Source organism: Empidonax traillii, unplaced genomic scaffold, assembly GCF_003031625.1.
Source record: "Empidonax traillii isolate 1590-97213 ecotype Southwest subspecies unplaced genomic scaffold, ASM303162v1 scaffold142:size1213974, whole genome shotgun sequence".
Taxonomy (NCBI): Eukaryota; Metazoa; Chordata; class Aves; order Passeriformes; family Tyrannidae; genus Empidonax; species Empidonax traillii.
Genome location: NW_020955335.1, coordinates 385544 through 406968, shown reverse-complemented (window position 1 = coordinate 406968; position 21425 = coordinate 385544). Strand labels below are relative to the sequence as shown.

The 21425-nt window shown below is 43.0% G+C and overlaps 1 long non-coding RNA gene across 1 annotated transcript in view; it reads right to left on the bottom strand.

Moving 5' to 3' along the window:
* Positions 1–434: 434 nt before the first annotated feature.
* LOC114057692 overlaps positions 435–21425 on the bottom strand; it is a 56703-nt gene continuing 35712 nt past the window's right edge. The window contains exons 2-3 of the long non-coding RNA XR_003571281.1: positions 13935–13940; positions 435–1030 (exon numbers count right to left, since the gene is read on the bottom strand). This is a non-coding gene — a long non-coding RNA (uncharacterized LOC114057692). The remainder of the gene's footprint in view (positions 1031–13934; positions 13941–21425) is intronic.

Here is a 21425-nt window from a genome sequence, read left to right as displayed (position 1 = left end):
TAAAGGGCATTATGAGGAAAACCCAGGCTGTGTGGAGTTGGGCTGACTCCCTGCAATTATGAAAACAAGCAAAAAAAAAAAATAAAACCTCACCTATAAAACAGCAGTCTCCCAAAGAGTCACCCTGACTTGTTTCTAGGACAGGTTAATAGGCTTCTGAGCTCAGGATCACTTTTTAGATTAACTTCAGAAAAGCCTTTTACACAATCTCTTGTGACACTGTCAAAAACGAGCTAAGCTGGCACAATGTCGATGAAGTTACTGCACCAGAGCTGAAGCAGTGGCGGCAGCAGCGCTGGAGAGCCGAGAGGAGCCGGGCGGGGAGCAGAGCCCTGAGAGAGCCCCCCCCGGCTGAGCTCAGCGCTGCTGGGAACCACCGGAACCTCGGAACGAAACACAGCAAGGGAATGGGCACGTAATTCCAAACTGGAAGGAGGCACAGGGATTGTGGAGGACAGGATTACACTTCCAAACTTACCTAAACAAACTGCAGATACAAATAAGATACAGTTCAGGGGAAGCAAGTGCAATACACTGCACTTGGGTAGAAATAATCAGTCGTGCTTGCACAGCACGGGGGACACCTAATTACACAATTAATTGTGAGAGATGAAGATGTCACACACAGGATGTATGAAGCAACCTCCCTGAGCCTGGAGCTCTGTGGGGAGTTTAATTCACCAAACACAGGGAAAGAAGCAAGTCAGGCTGAGAGCAGCAAGGAGGGCCAAAGGTTTGGAAACACCCGAGGGGGAAGATGGAGGGAACTGGGTTTGTTTAATTCAGACAAGACTCAAGGAGTCATAACAGTCTTCAAATAACACAGGAGTTCTGCAAGGAGTTACTCTTACTGCCCACTCTGATGATATGTTTAAATTGCAGACAGGAGTATTTAAGGACAAATTAGACAAACATTAGTTAGGAATGACTTGAGTGGGCTGAGGGATCCCTCGGAGTACCTTCCAATCCTATCTGCTGCCCTTGTCTTCTCCACGTTGTTTTTCAACCCTCCAGTAAAGGCATGCTCATTCTGCCCACGAAAATGTAAGAAAGATAACAAAAATATTACTATGATTATTTTAAAATTTATATTAAGGTGTAAAATTTCCAGAGTTATTTGAGGTGAATTTCAGAAACCAGCAAGTCTCCCTTAAGTTACCAAAAATCAGCTGTTATTTGTAGGCTAAACAAAGGTACCCAGACCTAAAAAGGGAAATTATTGCAATTACTGCAGTTGTGCAATTGGAGCAATGACATGTTTGAGGGAGAGAATGTGAGATTCAAGATATTCTGATCATTTTATTGCCATCTATCTGCCCATTTTTAAAGTTTACACAAAACATCAAAGGTACATTACGGAGGGAACTTAGACCAGAGCTTGTCCAGATCAAGTATTCACTAAACAGATGGCAGTGATAATGAAGCTCTGCATGATGAAAGGTAATTAACCTGCCCAAGAGCTCCTGACAGGATCTGTGATACAACACACAAGGACCTGAGGGCAGAGAGGCAGAAATGAGCAGGAGTTTGAATTCCTGGGTGTAGGATGCCAGAAAGCTGGACAGCACCACGAGCTGTTGGGTCTGCACAGAGAGCGTTGCGTTCACAAGGACACCCAGGGCTCGCTCAGCCGCTCAGAAGATGGACAAGGTACAGTTTTAAGCCTGGTCCTGAAAAACAGGATCAGAAAGCATTGCTGGAGTGGCTCTTTGGTGCCCAGCTGCACCTTGGGGTGCCAAGAGCCCTGGGAAGCCCAGTTCGGCCATGCAGCAGCAGGAGCAGCAGTCAGCTCTGAGCATCTTATCTCAGGACCTTTCTCCCAGCAGGGTGTGAAGAATGAAAACACTCTGTTAGTTCAGTAGAGTGTCCAGTTTGCCCCACTCATTATTCTGAGTCTGCTGCCTTTTACCTGCACTCAACTGAAGCATCCTTTTCACGTCATTTTATGTAGATAAAGCAGGACTCACCTCACCATCATGCATTTATTATGTTTACCCACATTAACTTCCCCTTATGTTTACTTCTCCAGGAATTGTTTTTACATTTCTTCATCAGTTTAGTTGCTCTCTTTAGGACCTTTTCTATTATTCCATGTGCCTTCTGAGACAGAATGCTGAGACTGAACACTTCAATACAGGAAAAGCTGTACTACAAATTCCTGTAATGATACTTGTTTTGTCTTAATACAATCTAACATCTCAATTTCTTTCTAGACTGCACTGAAGCCCAGCCTTCCCAATGCTGTTCCCTGCAGTGACCAAGTATTTTTCTCGGAGTTGTTCCAGCTAATTTAGAATCTATCAGGCAGTATGATTAGTTCCAATTGTCCCTTCAGCATCAGTTACCATCAGCTGTCCTCCCTGAAGCTCACCTGTCATTTATTCCTGAGTGCTCAGTCACTGTTTGATCCCCCCTCATTCTTTGTATCTCCCATAGCTAACCAGCCCTCTGTAATTTCACCTTGCCAACAACAGGGAAAAAAAAAAAAAAAACCCAACAACCTATTTATTCCCTTTCCAGAGAGTTTTCACAAGTTCCAGTTTGGGTCCTTGCAATGCTCAACTATTAATCTTTTTCTCAAGTTCTTATTTCTCCCCTTCTTAGAGCTCCCTAATCCACAAGAGAACTTCCTTCTTATACTGAGATAATTTTTTTAGGGGGTGACTTTATCCACATAAACTGTATTTACTATTGTAGCTACAAGATTTCCCGTCTTAAAGTAATGAAAGAATTCTAATAGACTGCAAAGATAATGTTTTCCTTAACAGGAACCATTTTGATTCATTCCTCGATAACAGTTTTATCAAAATGATTCATAAAACCCCCTACCAGCAGGATCTCTGCATTTCTTGGCTTTAGCAGCCACAAGGCTCAGACTCACTCACTCGAACCATTTGTACTCCCTGCATTTTCTGCTCTTCCCTTTATCTATTTGCTTTATCTTTATGTTTGCCTTTCACTTAGATTTCCAACTATTTGAGGATGGCTTTTACTCTGTTTTATATTTGGACAATGTACAGCACAGTGAGACTGGAGCCCACACACACAAGAAGCACCTTACAAAGACAATAGTGACTTATTGCATGGAAAATGTTTCAAATAAAGTGATTTACTGCTTATCAAGTGCAAACAGACATTTCTATTTCTTCTGCTCATGTACTTCTCTGCTCAGTCCTGCTACTAATAAAAATAATTCTTTCCTCTCCCAGTGGTTTTCTAACATCAACACCTCACTGATCCAAGAGAATGCCATTCCTAAATTAACTCTACTGGATGTGCAAGAAATGAATCTGGAGACCTCTGCCTATGCAGTTACCATCCTTAGACTTAAGATGGTATCAATTCAGACAATGATTTTTCTTATCTCCACTTCAGAGTAAGTTTTCTCCTTTTCCCAAGAAGCAATTCAGTATAAAAACTTAGGAAATTCCCTCATCTTGGTACCTGCTTCTCCACTGACAATGAGGTAAACTGCTTGTCCGCAGAAGTAAAGGATGCTTTAATTATTTTTACTGAACAAAATGTTATTTACACAGTACTTAGTGCTAAACAACCATCTATGGCAGGTGAGACAATTCCCTGTGTGACTGTGTTGTGGTAGGAGGAAGAGTAGAGATGAGTTTGCAGCAGAGCAGATGTCCAGGGTGCACTTGGAACGTGACAGGCAGATGAGTCACAACCAAGGAGCCCATGCCCACTTCCACAACTTGATTTGTCAAGGCAGGAATACGAGATCAAAGACCTGCAAATGAAGAGGGATATCTCATAGGAAGAGAGGATGGAGGTCAGCTCATGGACAGAGGAGAGATTCCAGGGGAGTTTCAGGGAATGGCATGGCTACAGGACACCCCTAAGGCAAGTTACAGATGGCACTGCTTGTGGCCAAGAGGCTTTCACTGAAGTGAACATGATGCTTTAGAGAAACTGTACAGTCACTGCCCTTGGAGAAAGCAGAAGTACAAGATCTGGGATTAAGGCAGATTCACCTCTCTACACACCAGAAGAGAAAGAGAGAACTGTATGATCCCTCCTGGAGACAAATGGCAGGGAGAGGCTGCCTTGGAGAATGGCAGATTAGAGACAGGTTCTAGAACCTGGTGACTGTCACAGGTGAGCAGAGTCAGAGCAGAGTCACTGCACCAGGATCTGCCTTGCCAGGGAAGTGCAGGTCTGAGCCCTCTCACCAAAAACACATCTGCCCACCAATGACACAGCCTGTCAGTGACTTCACTGTCAAACTCAGCAACTCTTCAACAGAAGGAAACCCAAACACCTTCCCTGCCTTCCCAAGAGGCCTGAGCTCATCTGGTGTGAGCCACACAGGTCAGCCCTGGAAAGGGATGAACTCTGTGCAGAACCAAGCCAGCAGCTATCCCAGCTTTCCTCTTCTTAAACACTCTCTGGGTTAAGAATGTCCAGAAACATTCTTATCTCTGTGTAAAGACTACCCTGGAAATTGAAACAACAAATATGAAGCATAAAACAACTCAGTTTAAAATCCTTGGTTTGCTAGTAGAGACACAGCTTTAGATTCTGTTCTGTGGCTCTATCCAGAGCCAGAGCTTCCCTCGTGGGGCACTGGGGGCTGGCAGTGCAGCTCACTGACACCATGGCAGGAGCAGACAAGGAACTCTGCTCAGCACTGACAGGGATGAAATCTCTGGTTCAGTCCCCAGCCAGGATGAATTACCCTCCTTTTCGTCTGAGTGTCTGCAGACCTTTGAAGTTTTACACACCAGCTTATTGTGGAAGAAAAAACAGAATAGCACTGAAGAAGAAATTAAACAAGGCCTGATGAAATGGGACCATCTCAGGATAGTGAGAGGTTCCAGTAAGCACAACATTCAGCATAACCTTAAACTCTAAACCACTCTTGCCAACAGGCTTGTTACAAAATGTGGGAATAAGTGGGTTCACATAAAGGAAGACAGTGGGGTCACAGGTGATCAGTTCTATCAAAGACCCCTAAAAACTCTGAACTTTGGTTTCTTGTAAGAATGTCAGTATTAAATGAATTTAAGAAAATCAACCCAAATAAGCAAAAACAAAGATAAAACCACACACCATTACATCAATTGACATGACTGACTGACAGATTGTTTATGATCATACTGTAAACATTAGAATCCGGGTCTGGAAATGACCAGGAGAGATTGTCTAAGCACACCCTATTCCTACACAATACCAATGTGTAACACTTTGCATCAAGGGGTTCAGAAAAACTTGGCCATTGTTTATGAAAACACAGGTTTTCACACAAGTATTTCATATACTTTTCAGAATGTCTTGTACTTCAATATCTGATGAAATATCATATTATTCTCCTACACATAAAACTGGGAAATTGGCAATAACTGTTTCACAAGGTAAACGTTTAAAAAGTCTCCACTAGGTAAAGCTTACAACTCATAATTCACGTAAAACCAAATAGCTGTCTGAAATAATTTCAGCACAGTCTTCATTTTAAATGAAGGGTAAGTGTATGGCAGCTCTGCTCTTACATCTATTGTTTGTTTCACAAAAGAGTAAGTTAAAAGAGGTCTGGAAATGCTCATCACATACAGTCAAAACTGACTTGGCATTTTCTTTCTAAACCGTTGTTTTCAGAAACAGCAGCTTTGAACTTCACCTTCTGGGGAGAGTTGCTCATGCTTATTCTCAACATAAAAGCAAACGATTCTTGAGGGAAAATTTCAAGCCAAGCAGTGTTTTAGTGAGCACGTGCAGGAAGTGCATCAGGCACTCAACAGTGTGCTGCCGTCACCCGTCAGGTCAGGGATCCAGGCTCAGGCACCTGCCCTTGCTCTCCCACCTGTCCCTGTGCCCAGGGCAGGAAAGGAGCCGCAAACACAGCTTGCAATCCCTCCTCAGGACGTGCTCCTGGGTTTTCAAGCCAGTGATATGACCTTGAAATCATGTACCCAGTGTATTATAAATAAATCCGAGCCAGAGCTCAGGCTGCAGGCTGCAGGCTGCACTCGAGACACAGCAGGCACACACTTTGTCTCAGCTGGACACAGGAAGATCAAAGGGGATCTTACATTAAAGACACATCCACAGCTCACCTTATTCCTGGTGCCTCTTGATTTAAATAGCAATAATATTCACCTGTTATGCAGAGCTTCTCCAGGAGCTCTCAGGACATTCCATAAAGGCAGTCAACAATACTGTCACCATTTTACAGCTGGGAGATCTGAAGTGGAGGGAGGTATAGTGCTTGGTCAAGAGTCTCCCAAAAAACAACAGACTGAAGGAAAGTTGCATGAAATCTGGCACAAGGAGACTGTGTGAAGAGGAGGACAGAACAGTACTCATGCATTTTGTGAAAAAGACTTACTAAAGGAACACAAGACCCTGAAAAAACAAAGGAAAAGGAAATGTAGAGACAAGGAGCACACATAAGTAGAAGCCTAACAGGGAGATCTGGAAGAGAGCAGCAGATAAGAGAGGAGATGCAAAAGGAATTATCAGAGCCAGTGAAAAGGGGGGGAAAGAGGGGAGTGAGAAAGGAAAATGTCAAAAGGGACTCTTTGGTGTGGACCATAACAGGTCCTGAAAGGCCAGAAAAGAAGAGCCTGTAGCAGACAAAACCAATGACATGTGTTGGCAAAAGAGACTGAGGCTGTGCTCAGGTTTTTTCTGACCTGAGTGACTTAAGGTTGTGGGATTTTTTAACTTCAAGCTGACACTGATGCTGCAATCCCCACCGAGGGTTTGCTGAGTGTGAAACAAAGGACTCGATTTGCTTTTCATGTTTCTCCTCTGCTCTACTTGGATTTTTTTTCCAGGGTGGTTTTCTCTTTTCTGCTGATTTATTCTCTCCCATCACGTTTTTTCCCCTATGCTGATCTTCAGGATCAGTTCTCAGATTTTGTAAGTCCCTCTCTCCCTGGACAGTACAAGGGTTTTTTTCATTTAAATTGATTTAAGCTTTAGTTTTGCTGTAAGAAATTTTTCTTCCCTTCTGCATCACCGTGACCAACACCTCTGCCCTTTCCCTCAATCAACATGATAATGGCATTTGTGCTGCTGTGCACAAACCATCCGGCCTTTCTGTCAGAATGTTCTGTGGAGGAAAGCAGAGTGATGGACAATTCATCCATTTTAGATGCAAAAATATCGCGAAGTTTTCCCTGAGTGTCTCATAAACATGCCTGTGCATTTCATATCCCAATCCACACCAGTGTGGAAAAGAGCACAGAATTAGAGTAATGCCCTTGCATAGAAGCAGATTTATTCATATTTGGACATTTCCTCCCTGCTGGGCACCAACATGTGGGTGTAAGATCCTGTCACTGCAGCTGCAGTGGTGGAGTGCGGTGATTTACCTGTAGAAGCTTGTGTGCTTGCATGTATTGGTACACCCCTTTAATCACTACAAACCCACGTGAATTTTAGACCTGAACACTGTGGATAAACACAAGTCCAAATCTGTCTGCTCGGGACATTTCATGCACTGGGCCAGTTCATGTGTTGATTGTCCCAGGGCTGTGCTGAGTCTGGGGTTCTCTGTGTGTGACAATGTGTCTCAGTTTCAGCTGCTTTTAGAAACAGCTTTTCCAAGCTGCAGATCTCTGGGGTTTCTTCCTGCCTTTAGGAACCAGAAGCCCAAACTAGTAAAATGCTATATTTGTTTCAGAGCATTTAATATTTCTGAGCTATCCCACCTTTTGAAGCCTGACTGGAATTTAAGAATGCAATCATAAAAGTTAAGTATTACCAGTGTGTGTAAAACACTGTGTGTTCTTGAGAATATGATGCTTTTTCTGGCGTTTGTTAAGCACTGTTCATATTTTTCTGATTAATATCTCCTGAGATCTTCATGATTTCCCTAAAACTGCCTTCCATCCTGCACAAGTAGGAGCATCAGGCAACTCATCTCACTACTCACCTTTGGGAGCCATGGAGTATTTTTTCTAATGACCATCAACATATCCTACATTTAATAATTCGTTTTGGTCACACATGAATTAAAGCTGTAGTAAATTGATACTGATAGCCCTCTGCAAGGCAACTTTACAAGCAGCCTCTCTTCAGGCAAAGAGAAAAATAAAAGGAACATCTTTACACTCTACTGCAAGTTCAAAAGTCACTGAGAACTTATTTGAACATATCTGTCACCAGGCACAGGGGGAGTTGAGAAAAACAGTTTTCCACATAATTCCTTAAGTGCTTGAAGAACTGTGGCTCCCCACTTAAAACAACCAGCAGTCCTTCTAAAATGTAAAGTAGGAAATCAAATCAGAGGAATTACATTCTCAAACATGTAATATTGTAAAAATTATATCAACCTGGCTGACTAGTAAAAGAGGAATATAAACTAGTAAATTCCTATATATAAGTATTTTGATTTTCAAATAATCACAGCGTCAAAATGAGATCTTTTTTAACTTGACTGTTGAAATGGTTCATTGTGGGTTTTTATTCTTCTTGAAAGTCCTTGAGCTCCTTTCATTGTGGATCAAATAAAAAGATTAAGACTTAGACAAATGTTTTTACAATGCCTGGATCTTCTGAGCTCCCCAGATATAAAAAGAGATTAAGCAAGATACAGCACAATTTTGAACGTCAATAATTAAATAAAATCTTTGACTCATAATGTGAGGAAATTCCTCATTCTGGCAGGTTCATGTGACAAAATCAAGAGCCTTCTTTAAATTCATGTGAAGAAAATAATATCAAGGCATTGGCAGAAAACGTCACTTGCAATTTCTTATATCAAGTCCTCAAGAATGGGCGCCCAGGCAATGTGTGTACCTGAAGGTAATGAGCGGGAACGAATAACACAACTTCCAAAACACACTTTTGCCTTTACAGCTGTTGATGTGTTCTCTCCTCACCAGCACCACACGTTTCTGACACCCACATAAATAACCATTAAAGGAGCTTAATGAATAGTGCAGCGTGGACTGCTTTCCTCTGTGCAGATTTCACAACCGACCCACCAGAGGCACATCGGAAATTAAGCTTCACTTATATAATGATTTATTTTAAGAGCGACTTATGAAAGGTTGCCAGCTACATCTGCTCATTAACAGGCTGAAACACCCTCTGTTGGCTACCAGTGCCTTTTCTTTCAAGAAATCCCAGGAGGCAACTCTTAGTGTGTTTGTTTTCTGCTTTGTTTGTACGTCTCCCTCCACTGTAAAACCACTGGGCGGTAGGCAGGGATGTTTGCCACGTATTATTACCAGTATTTCCAGACTGAGGTAATCAGGGAATCTCAAAAGAATGCCCACAAGAACGTACCTCCTCAGTTGTACAGTTCTAAAAAGCAGGAAGACCCCGGACTTAACAGAGCTTGTCAATGAAGGCTTGCCTGCTTAAGGCGGTGAGGGTCAGGAAAAAAGCATTGTTTTAAGATCCAAACCAATATTTTTAATGGAAGACATTATATGCAGGTCTAAAAACGAAGCTATATGGAGGATTTACAGTAAGGATCAGTCTCACTGCATAACAAAGCATGAGGAGAATGACGTAGATTGTAATGCTGTGCACACCCAAGATATCCCAAATCACTCCCTTATTGAATCAGTTCAGCTGATACTCACAGCTGAAACAACTCATATCCTAAAATAACTCCCATTTTTTAAAAAGGGATTTTTTTTCATTCAAACTCTATCTTTAGACATTACAATTCCTCTTTAGACACTAAGATCACGTATTTACTGTCAAATAAATACATACACGACATCTCAAGAGAAAGAGAAAAGGTCTTTGGAATTATGCCTATGTTTCTCATTCAGGAAATCAAAGATAAAGGCTGAAGACACAACATTACTGTGAAATTTCTCTTTCATATATAAATCACCAAAAATAAAAGCAAGACATTCATTCAGCTGTATTATTAATACTTACCTCTAAGCCTAAAAGAACTCACATTAGATCTGTCAAAATTCTGAAAATTATTTTTTTTCAACACTTCAAATATTGTGCAATGGATTTAAAGCCATTAAAGGAAGATTTCGCTTCAGATCCATAGCATTATATTCACGTCATCTGGGGATATCTGAAAATTTAAGTCTGTAGTACTTTCACAACTGATTACTCTAATGGCATTTAAGATAATATACACCAACTGTTTGGAATTACCTGTCTGCATCAGTGTCACATCAAACCAATCTTTCTGCCTACATCAAGATTTTGTGGCTCTGTAAGGGAATCTCTCCTGTCATTCACACTTTTAGTGCTGTGCTGTTATTCATCGTTCAGGCTAATGAATAAATAATAGCTATTTTCCCTACTTTTGTCAAATTAAACTTTAGTTCAGCTGGTCCTTGGCTGTTTTTTGTCAGTTCCACCAGGAGGAAAGGCAAGGGATTCACAAGTAGGTGTGTTTTCTGAATTTAAGCACAGCAATAAATCTCTCTTCCTAAGCAATGAGTGCATTTTGCCAACCCCAGCACCACTTGCAAGCAAAAGCAGAGGCTGCTTGATCTCTCTATCCATCCCAGCCCCAGACTATTTGATGGCTTTGTGGTGTTCCTACATTTTCCTATACTGCACACAGAGGAGCTCCCTGTCCAGGGTATGTTTTTTCCAAAGGTTTCTCAGGATGACTCCTTCACACATCTAAGCTGGAGCTGCCAGTGTCTTCCATCTAAACTCAGCAATCAAATGTCTGGTAAATCTCTATCCTTCCTACAGAAAATAGAAACTGGGGAAAAAAATCTTCAAACTGGATGGGCAAAAGCAACCAGAATTAGCCAAAACCACCGACAGAGAGGGAACAGATGCCTGGAAGAAATCTGCACCCTGCAGCCTGTCAGAGGGAACCTCCTGTTCTGTTAATCATAGACCTGCTAGTGCTGCCATTTGTAGAGCTGTGCCTTTATCCAAGATAATTAATGCCATTTTGTGTTACATCCAGGTCCTAACATTAAAGTGAGTATTTTCAGGTGCTGCCTGGACTTATTCTTCCACGAGTTCCACTCCAAGCCTTGGTGCAGCTGGGAACTCCTGGTACAAGTGATCCCTTCGGAGAATCCCAGCGTAGCCTTTGGTGCTGTGCAGCCGTGTCCAGTCTTTCAGTTTGACAAAACACTGTGACAAGACAGTTTGTCATGCAGGATGCACAGACCTCCTCCTGCCTTTCCATCTGGCTTTTGGGTTGTCTTGTAGAATACCAGAAGTATCAGAAGTACAATCCCTTTGCCAAGTCCCTGTAGCCATGAACACGGGAAATTGCTGTTCATCTTCTCACCACCCCGTACTGGTGGTGACACTGAGCTATTCTGAGATGGAATTTTTTTAATTCATCTTGTTTACTGAACATCCTGTGGCTAAGTCTTATTATTTAAACTCTGTAGAGCACCTGCAAGTCACAGGAGAACTTGCAACACAAGTACCAACCACAAACTTCACTCACATACTCTAACAAAGCAATCTATAGAGACTAAAAACAGACAACAGGAAAAAATCTTTTATCTGTTCTTGGAAAAGAAAATAATTTAAACTACTGGGAAATTTAGCTTTTTAGGTGTCCTAGGAAATGTATGAGGTGTTATAATCCAAAAGACTACTAATAAATAACACGGGCACTTAGGAAACCCTAACAAATGTTAAGGGATTTTGCATCCAAATTGATAGTTGGAATTTAAGTGCTAGGTTGGATCCCAAATGGGGAGGATATTTTCCAGTATAAACAGAAGTATGTCCTTGGGAGGCCCTAGACTCCCAAAACTTGTAGCATTTATGACCAAAGTCTTGTGAGAACACCATGTTAGAACTACACTTCATTCATGTTAACCCACAGCCTTTATGTTCTTTCTCAAATCTTACTGCTCTGCTAACCCAGGTCTAAATTTTCACAGAAGATATTAAGGGATAGGCTGTTCTGCCCCTGTTGAATATCTTTGAATGCTTTATAGGATTTTATTTTAGCCTTCCAATTACAGACCCAGTGAAAGCATACACATTTGATAGCTACTTTTTAAAGCTGAATTCTCTGCAAAGTGTTACTCAATACAGCAAAGATCAGACAAAACACACCTAAGGGGTATTATAAAGCATTTCCATAGAAGGTCATCTTTGACACCCTCCTGAATTGCAATGACACCAGCTTCCCTTTGCTGTTCTCACTGAAGTTGCCACATAACTAGTTTTCTCCTAAAGCAACTCCCAGGTGGATTATTTGATCAGCTGCTGTTTCCATGCACTACAAAATGATTTTCCTCCTCTGTCTGTTCTGTGGCACAGCACAAGATGCACAAGTGGCACCTGTGCCACCTCTGACCTGCACCAGCATCTGCACCTGGACCAGAGGAATCCTGCAACCAATCCACAGATGTAGGTGGCATCACTTGCTGCCTGCAGAGCCTGGGACAACATCCTTCAGAAAGCTGCCTTTCTGCTCTGGCACTGGGCAGAGCAGGAAATGCTTCAAACAACAACATCTAAATAAGTGGTTTCCCTATTACAGGGTAGTAATTTTTTCTTAGAATAGATTTTTGCTCCTCTGAAAGGTTTATTTGCCTTCCTCTGCTTATTTTGTGAATTTCTTTCTTACATCTATAAATTACAGTTATACAGGGTAACAGCTGAAAGGCAATAGAGTGTCAGCGAATACACATTCGTGAATTTAGATGCTTTCATGGGGTTTTTGCTTTGACAGTTCCGTGTAATCTAGGGTTAATACATCTGCCATTACACCCAAATGTGTAACGCCAAACACTGGGGAGGGGTGAGTTTCTCTGTCACCCTTTTCCTTTCTGCTTTGTCATTAGAGCTGATTGTCTGTCCCAGCCTTTGAGTGGCAGCGCTCTGTCCTCACCTGGGGGAGCAGCCGCGTGTCCGCAGGGGCTGTTCCTGCAGGCAGCGCCCTAACAGAGCCCCGCCGCGATTCCCTGACACTCTAAGGGGAAAGGTAGGATTAAAGACACGCATTTTCGCTGAAGTGATCCCCACGAGCAGCTCGCCGGCAGGAATGACACCTGTAAATGCTCCGGTGCCACGGTGTGTGCGCCTGCCGCGGGTTCGTCTGCAAAACCACGGGCAGATTTAAAGGTTTGGAACAAGTATTTCCATGGAAGCATTTTCCGTGGAGCCCCTCGTCTCAGTAGGCTGGCCTGTCTCCTAACTCCAGGAGCAGGGGGGTTTGGATACACCAGGCTGCCCTCCGGCGGCCGGAGCGCCGCGCCCGCTCCCGGCTGTGCCCGAGCCCTTTCCCGGCCGCTCCTCCCGCTCCTCCAACACGCAAACCCTCCGCGCGGGGCTGTTCGGGAGCACAGCCAGCTGAGCGAGCCCCGGAGCCATCAGGAATGTTGCCTGTGAGCGGGACAGGCTCCCAAAGCCCTGTGCCTGAGCTCCCTCCCCGCGCTCGGGGGAGGGGGGAACCAGAGACATCTCTGATCCTCAGTTTACACCAGGTTGGAAATAAAAATCCAAACGGCAGAGAGATGCTCCCAGCGCCTGGGTCATTCCTGCCAGTGGCTGGTGCTCCATGTCCCCTGGGCCGCGGCCGTGGGAGGGACATCCTGCCGGTGCTCCGTGTCCCTGTGATCCCTGTCTGTGGGGACAGTGTCCTGCCGGTGCTCCGTGTCCCTGTGATCCCTGTCTGTGAGGACAGTGTCCTGCCGGTGCTCCGTGTCCCTGTGATCCCTGTCTGTGAGGACAGTGTCCTGCCGGTGTCCGTGTCCCCGTGAGCCATGTGTGTGGGAATGGTGTCTTCAGCCAACATCTTCAACCTGCCTGTGATTCTTCAGGGACAAATTCCAGGCTGCCGGGTCAGTATTAGGAAGGAAGCAATAACTGCATTTGGTTTCTACACACTATGAAAAAATGGCTTCCTTTAGTGATTACAGCAAGATGAATGGGAAATGCTGCACGTTTGCTTTCAGAGGAGGTGGTTACATCACCCTCAAGTCGGCTGTTGTTATCAGTATTCAGGGAAGAAATGGAAGTGCAGCTCTCAGGGGTTACTGGAGTGGTCTCACCTGCTCCTGTTTGGTTTTGAATGTCCCTCAGAAAGAGGGAGAACTGTCAGTGATTTGTCACTGCATATTCAGGAAGCTAAATCAGCTGCAGTGCAGAAAGGCCACACCTGGGAAAGTGGCTGGGGCCAGTGGGATGGAACAGGTTTGATCCTGTGTGTGCTCAACCTGCTGGGATCCCAGGCGTGGGGGTTGAGTCACCTGGAACCAAGGATCACTCCCTTGCAGCAATGATCTGAATTCCTGCATGAGCTGGTGCCTGTGTGTGTTCAAACACAGGGCAGTGTCACAGCCCTGGCTGCTGGCAGGGTACAGCTGTAGCCAAAGCCAGCAGGGAAAGTCACAAGAATTGGCATGAGGCCAACATGTCTTGTTTTCTATATTTGGTAAAGCTCTTATTGTCCTTCACACTAGATTCCTAGGACTGCTCTCCAACACAATTACGTGGAGGAACTCCTGAGCATCTCTAAGGGGATGTGGCTACAGGAGCTCCAAAGTGTTACATCATTATTTTGCAAGGCTGGTGTCCTGCAGGAGGTGACCCAATGCCACGTGGATTCCACAGATCCTGGTGCAGAAATGTTTCATAAGAATGCACTGGACATTGCTTCAACTCCTAGGAGATCAAAACATCACTGATATTTCCACCTTGGCTTAAACAGCTCCTCACAAACCCAATCTGAACAGGAACGTGGCTCTCACGCAGAGACTCCTGCACAGGTCACACCCAGCACCACAAACCTGGATGCGAAAGCAACTAAGCACAGGGATTTGACAGAATCATCAGCTGTTTAACAATTAGCTTATTAGATCAGATTTAATCTAACCAGGAATCTGGTTAGGGGTTAAAGCTCTACAATTAAAACCTTCTCTTGCTGGAGATTTTTTTTTAATAAAGAGCTTGTAGCTGAATGGTAAATAAGATTTAGACCTGTTAGAAGATTAAGTGTTCTGCTCTGTTCCTAAGCTTAATCTTGAGGCAATTAATAGTTCTCAAGGTCTGAACAGTAGGGATATGCATGAATTTTCTTAATTCCACCAGCTGAAAGAGATCTGAATGACTTTTGCCTTACATTGTCGCACAAACACTGCTGTGGCTTGCAGTGATCTAAGTCAGCAGTACTGCAAGATTATGCACCAGTGATCCATTAGAAGACTAATACATCATATTATATTACAGCAGATTAAAAATGTGTAAAAGAAAATCCTTTTTAAAAATCATAGTAAGAGAGGGAGCTGTTTGGATTTTCTTTTATGGTAATTTACCCTCTTATTTAACTTTCCAGTTAAGATGGATGAAGTTAATGAAGCAGTTTATATAAAATAAAATAGTCGTAAAACAGCATTTTGCTCCACATCTGCATTACATTTGTTTCTTTTCAGAAGCATGAGGCTTATTGTGCATGGTGTGAGCCATATTTCCATCCTGGAAGCACATGCAGGAGCACAGATACAACCTTGGTTTTCCCAGATCAGAATCCTGAGACGGGTTTTCCTGACTCCCTCTTCCCACTCTTTCCAAACGCGCACTGTGATCCTGTATTTTCCTTTTTAAAATGTTATATACTCGTTTTGTTTCCCTGCTGTCCCATCCTGAACAGGAAGCACCGTGTTTCTGGGGGATCAGAGGGTTACTTTGGTGCTCCTGGTCCCTGACTGCCCCCCTGCATGGCCCAGCAATGGGTCACAGAGCAGAGCAGAGCCAGCTTGGCAGCTTCTGCATCACATGGTGGTCAAATGACCATTTTTGCCTCCCAGATACGAACCATAAAGCAACAGCAACTACAGAAAGAGACGATTACGCAATGGCCCAACTGGGTTTGCCATCTACTCACTCACAGTGCTATGAATCACTTTATCATTGGGCATTATATCTTTATATGAAGTTCCCACTCTGTGCTGTAATTACAGTCTAAAAGCCCTGCACAGTCTATTCCCCTCAAGAAAGGTGAATTACACTGTTGGCTGTGCAGAACTGGAATCCTGAAGTTCTACCACACAGAGAACACACACGCTCTGGTGAGACACTGTCCCCAACCCAGACCCTCAAAGACCACAGGCAACAAACTACCTGCAGCCAGATTAATTGTTTTTCTTAATAATGGTTCACCTTCTTGGTTTTTTATAATAAGTCATGATTTAACTTCCTAATCACTTGAAATAGTCAAATTAATACCACTGGTGTCTGCAGATACAGAAATTCCTCCTGACAGGGTGCCATTCACTCTTCACTGAAAGGTCTACAAGTCATTCTGCCCTTATCTCTGAGTGACTAAACAAGGGGAATTGGGTTTTGGTTAAGTCATACTTAAATGTAAAACCCTGAAAATTTCTTGATAACTCTGTTCTGCAAGCACCTCGAATGAGCATGCAAGTCACTTCACTGGGAAGACATTTGCATTGCTCTTCAGAACACTTCTGCCTTCAGGAGCACGGATTTACCTGCTTAAATGCTCACAAATAAAAGCAAAACAAAAAAAAAGGATCTCTGCAAACTATCCAGCAGATTTTCTTCTCAATTACATGTTAGTGAACACCTCTCATTTGTAGCTTCAGAGCGTGCCCTGTATTGTCAGGGGATTCTGATTAAGTTCTCATTAATTTTTGCATCACAGAAAAGGAGTTTGAACATTTCAAGTGGGTGTCAAGTTGCATTAGGACGGGTGAATTCATTCTGCCCCAACTACTCCTCCCTGCACAGAGTGCTGGAGCTTCTCAAAAAAAGCTGCAGCCCCCGTGGTAGAACTTCCTGTGTGTACGTTTTGTTTTCTCCATGGTGTGAGTTCCATAAGGAAAACCATGGAATGTCATGCCAAGGCAGGTTTCTCGGTTTGTCAAAGGACTGATCCACAAATCCAGTCTGTCTGTCAGAAAGAGCTTGTGTGCTTTAAGACTCACTCTAAACATATTCTTCTCCTGGGCAAAGTTCTGTTCTGTGCCTGGAAGGAGGTTTTGCTATTAAGGATGTTTTCACTAGTCCAGGAACACAGACAATATGTGTGTATGTAGATTTCTTACTATTTTTTTTAATTGTGTAATTGCTAAACATTTTTTGGCTTGGTGTTCTATTTTGCTGTTTAGCTTAGGGTTTTGTTTGCTTCTGTCTTGTGCAAATTGTGTGTGTATTCCATAGGAAGTTGGAAAGGGGACTTCAGGATGTGGTTCCTGATGAGTTACTTGTTTCCTGTAACTCCTGTTGGAAAGGGTAGGAGGTAACAGCCCTCCTTTCCAAATGTCCAGTGCTGTCACCTCATGTTTTAGGGTACGTGAGCCATAACCAAAGAATCAAGAGGACAGACCCATAGTGTTATAAAATCTGCACTCACTGAACACAAGAGAATTAACCATTTAAGCAGTTTCACTGCCAGTTTCAGAATAAGACTGGAATGGGAGCACTTTTTCTCCTCAGTTTCCTGATGGTTGATAAGAACAAGCTTGTGAAGAACAGTGACAGTATAAATACAGACACTACTTTGCAAATACAACTATTCTTTTCCTAAATCACAGTAAAAACTGTGATTGCCAATTCACTTTCTGCACCTGAAAGTGCTGCACAGCTGTGGCAGAAATGTATCTGTCCCTGCAGTACTTGAATTTTGTGCTGGAGTTTGTTTCTCTAGGACAGCTTGGTAAGTTGATTGTGTCATGAAATACTTTGAACTTGTAACAAAACAACCTCTCTGCAACACAAAAATATGTAACCAAACCATTTCGAGGTTTAAATACTTCTACATGGCAGAAAAATCTGATTAACTTGTATTGTTCATATTATTTCCACATCTTAAAACTGACCCATACACACACTTCTCTTCTTTCATTGAACATGCCAAAAGAAAAGGCTGTGTATGAATTTTTCAAATCAATATTAACCTTATTTTCTTAAGCTATAAAAAATGTAACCTATTTCTGTTTCAGAATTATTACCAGGCAAGCTGATGTTCTGCTGGATGCTCTTAGAGTTTTTCTGTGCAGTAAATATTGTTGATATAATTTCACTGACAAGTGGATCAGAATAATATAGATAGTTCATAGCCAATTGCTTGAAATACGTTTGTGTAGGAGTGGGAAATAAAACACGAGCTTACAATAAAACTTGCTGCCAGCATCTAGATCAGTGGAAAAAAAAAAAAAGGAGGTGATTGAAAATATCCCAGTTTTGTAGCAGAGAAAGGATTTCTATCTTATACAAGGTCAAATAATAATAAGAAAAATTATCATCCCTTATTTGAATAAAGTATAAATATTGATTAGGTTTAACTCAGGAGCCTGGAAATACAATAATTTCTAAAATTATGTGATTATCTATGAAATATTCACCCAAGGATCAGAATAATAAGGTGACCAGGAGCCGGTGTAGTGGATAAACTGGAACAAACCGAGAATTACAAGCAGGCTCCTCGCAGTGCAATCGATCAAAGCCAGTTGCACTTAGAGCTGGGGGTGTGAATGGGAGCTGACAGGGCCCTTCACTGGCACCACCACAAAAATGAAATGGCCATTTCCCAGCAAACTGCCATCTTTGCTGCTGAGGGTGCCTTCTGGGAGGTGAGCTGGCTCATTCACTCTCACTGTAACCCTCCCAAACTTCAGGAAGGATGCTCTGAATGTGCACATTGCTGCTGTCACGGCCCACGAGTTATTTTTGCCCTCTGAACCATCACAGCGGGTAACTGCCCGTGTGTGACACGCTCTGCTCTCCTGGGAATGACAGAGACAACTCATCACCAGCAAAAACAAGAATCAAAAGCAAAGCTGTTTTTTTTTTTTCCCTTTCTTGAGGAAGTGAAAACAAGAATAACTTATTACCAGCCCTGATTAAACTTGTCAGTATATTTTTAAATTAAAGCATCTCCCAAACTGCACGGTGTGTCCCTGTGTGGGTCAGAAAAGCACAGGAGATATCCTCATTTGGAGGTGGAAAGTATGAGAAGAAATACCTATGTTACTCACAAATGCATCAATGACAGTTGAGACAATTTTCCCTGATTTCCAGCACCCTTTCTAGTTCAGCCACACCAACTCATCTACTTTCACTTGCACAAGAGAATCTCATTTCTGCCCTCATATTGTAGTTGGTGTCTCAGAACTCTCACAGAATGCAGACATAGCTACTCTACCTCCAAAATGTTTCTCTGACCTAAAGAGTGTTCTGAAAGAATCATCTGACATTCTGATGTATAGTGGAGAGAGCCATTGTCCACAGCTGCTGGCAATGCAGGAGGACATCCTCATGTGGAAAGGAAACCTGGAACGCAGGAGTTCCAAAGTTAACCCGCAGTTTCAGGCTGGCTGTCACGATAAGGGGTGGAGGTAACACCTTATCTACCCCTGGTTTGCTAACACCACTGTTTCAGTGGTGTCACGGTGTCCATACTGGCCACCTAAATATATGACAGACCAACAAGGCAGAAATGGAGTCCTGGACTTTCTAGTGACAAGTGGGAATCTGGAAGCCCATTCTTTAAACTGCTGCGCTGCTGCTGAAGTGGAAAGGGAGGGAAAAGGATTTTCACTGTAGCCCCACTGCACCTCTCACACACAGATTACAGCTGGGAAGAACAGACAGGCCATTTTTTCCCAAGCTTTACTAAACGTGTCCTTAGGCAGTAGTTTCAAACCCACTTACTTAGAATTCCAAGTCTCATGGAAGTGTTTCATTTTCTGCATGAATATTTGATCCTTACCTGGAGAAAGCAAGAAAATTGGGAGAGTTTTTCAGTTTTTCTTTCTTTCTCACTCACCTAACGAGGAATTTGGTAAGGATGATGTTACCAGACACGGAATCAACCAATTAGCAAGACTATTTATCTTGTGCTTCTACTGAGGAAGGAACACAGGAGACTTGAGGATATGGAAAGAGCAGCAGTGTATGCAAACCATCGGAGTGTTTTGTAGACTGCAGCCGCTTTTCACACAGAGAACAAGGATTAAAAAAAAAATCTCATTTAATTATTTCATCTCCCACTGTTGCTGTCACCTTCCATAAACGAGTAGAGAAAGATGAACTAGGAGAAGTAAACTAAAGCTTAATTAAGAAGGTATTTTCCTTTCTTTCCTACTCAGGCCCATGCATGTATCATATCCCTGGGAAACAGCAGACTGTGCCATTTCCTTACTCTGCTAATGAGAGACACCACATTCCCTGCACAGAGCGTTGGGGGGATATTCTCAACCATTTGTTTTTAAACAGAGTGAGAGTCAGGTCTCTAACTTAGAAGCAACAAGTATTTATGTAAACACAGCCTGTTTGCTCAAAGCTGCTTTAATCAGATTGGCATTTCACACCTTTTCAAAACTAGAACTGTTCTTAAAGGGGTCAACACTGAAAGCCTTGAATGTGACACCAAAAAAGTTGTAGCAGGTGGAGCGGACACAGGAGCACTTTTTAGGCTCCCACTGAAAGCCTGTGGAGCCCTGAAAGACATGAGCTCTAATGATTATACCTGATTATAACTGAAATGGTGCAGTGAGTGATTAGCAGGCAGAAAATCATCCACCAAGCAGAATATCTGTAAACTATCAAAGGACTAAGGGAAATCCACCCAACATATCTATGACATGTACTGATGAGGAAAGACCTAACCTGAGTATTTAAAGATGCCTATCAGCAACTGAATAAATAGTGCTGCCAATAAGAGTAATTTCCTGCGTGTTTATGGATGGATAAATAACCAATTTAAAGTTGCATTATAGAAGATAATAACCAGGAGGGGAATGCATAATATGATGTACTGGCATACAAAGGGGATGCAGAGCTTTCCTCCCTTGGATTCAGGCTGTTAAAGCTCAGTGTGCATCATTTAATCAGCACAAGTGTCTTATGTTTATCCCTCATCCTGCTCTCCCAAGGAAGCCACCAGGACAAATGTATTGTGAGGAATTGTCACGGCTTTCTGAGGTTGAGTCAGACTTGGAGGAGGCAGCAGGTGCCAGAAGGTGAGAACCTGCCTGTTGGAATAGCATGAGTGGGCTGACTCCAGGACTTGGAGAACCCCCAGCTCCACAGGGACAAATGTGCCTGAGATCCTGATCAAATCCACATTATTCCCAGCATCACAGAAAAAGGTAATTTAACATTTCAAGTGGGTGTTGAGTTGCTTCCACCTGATGGCCCCAGTGCCTCTGGTATCCTCCCATGCCCACACTTGCAAGGGCTTTGCTGCCATCCCCTGCCTGTTCTTTCCTGCAATGTGTTTTATTGTAGGGTGGTGGATGATTCCCTCTAAGGCCGACCAGCTGTTAGTACCTATTAGCTACAGAGACACATATCAGCATTGGCACCCCACTGCACAAAGATCTCTGAACAGCATTTTAATGCTTTTGCCCCTTTAAACTTTCCCAGCAGAGCCAACCTCTCCATCCTGAAAGGGAAGGACAAACTCAATGTCTCTCAAAAATCAGTAATAGCATTGCTGGACATTCTAAACAGAGAGTGGCTGTAAACACACTGAATAGCAGAGCTGAGGATCACCCCTCACACAGCAAAGCTGCTCA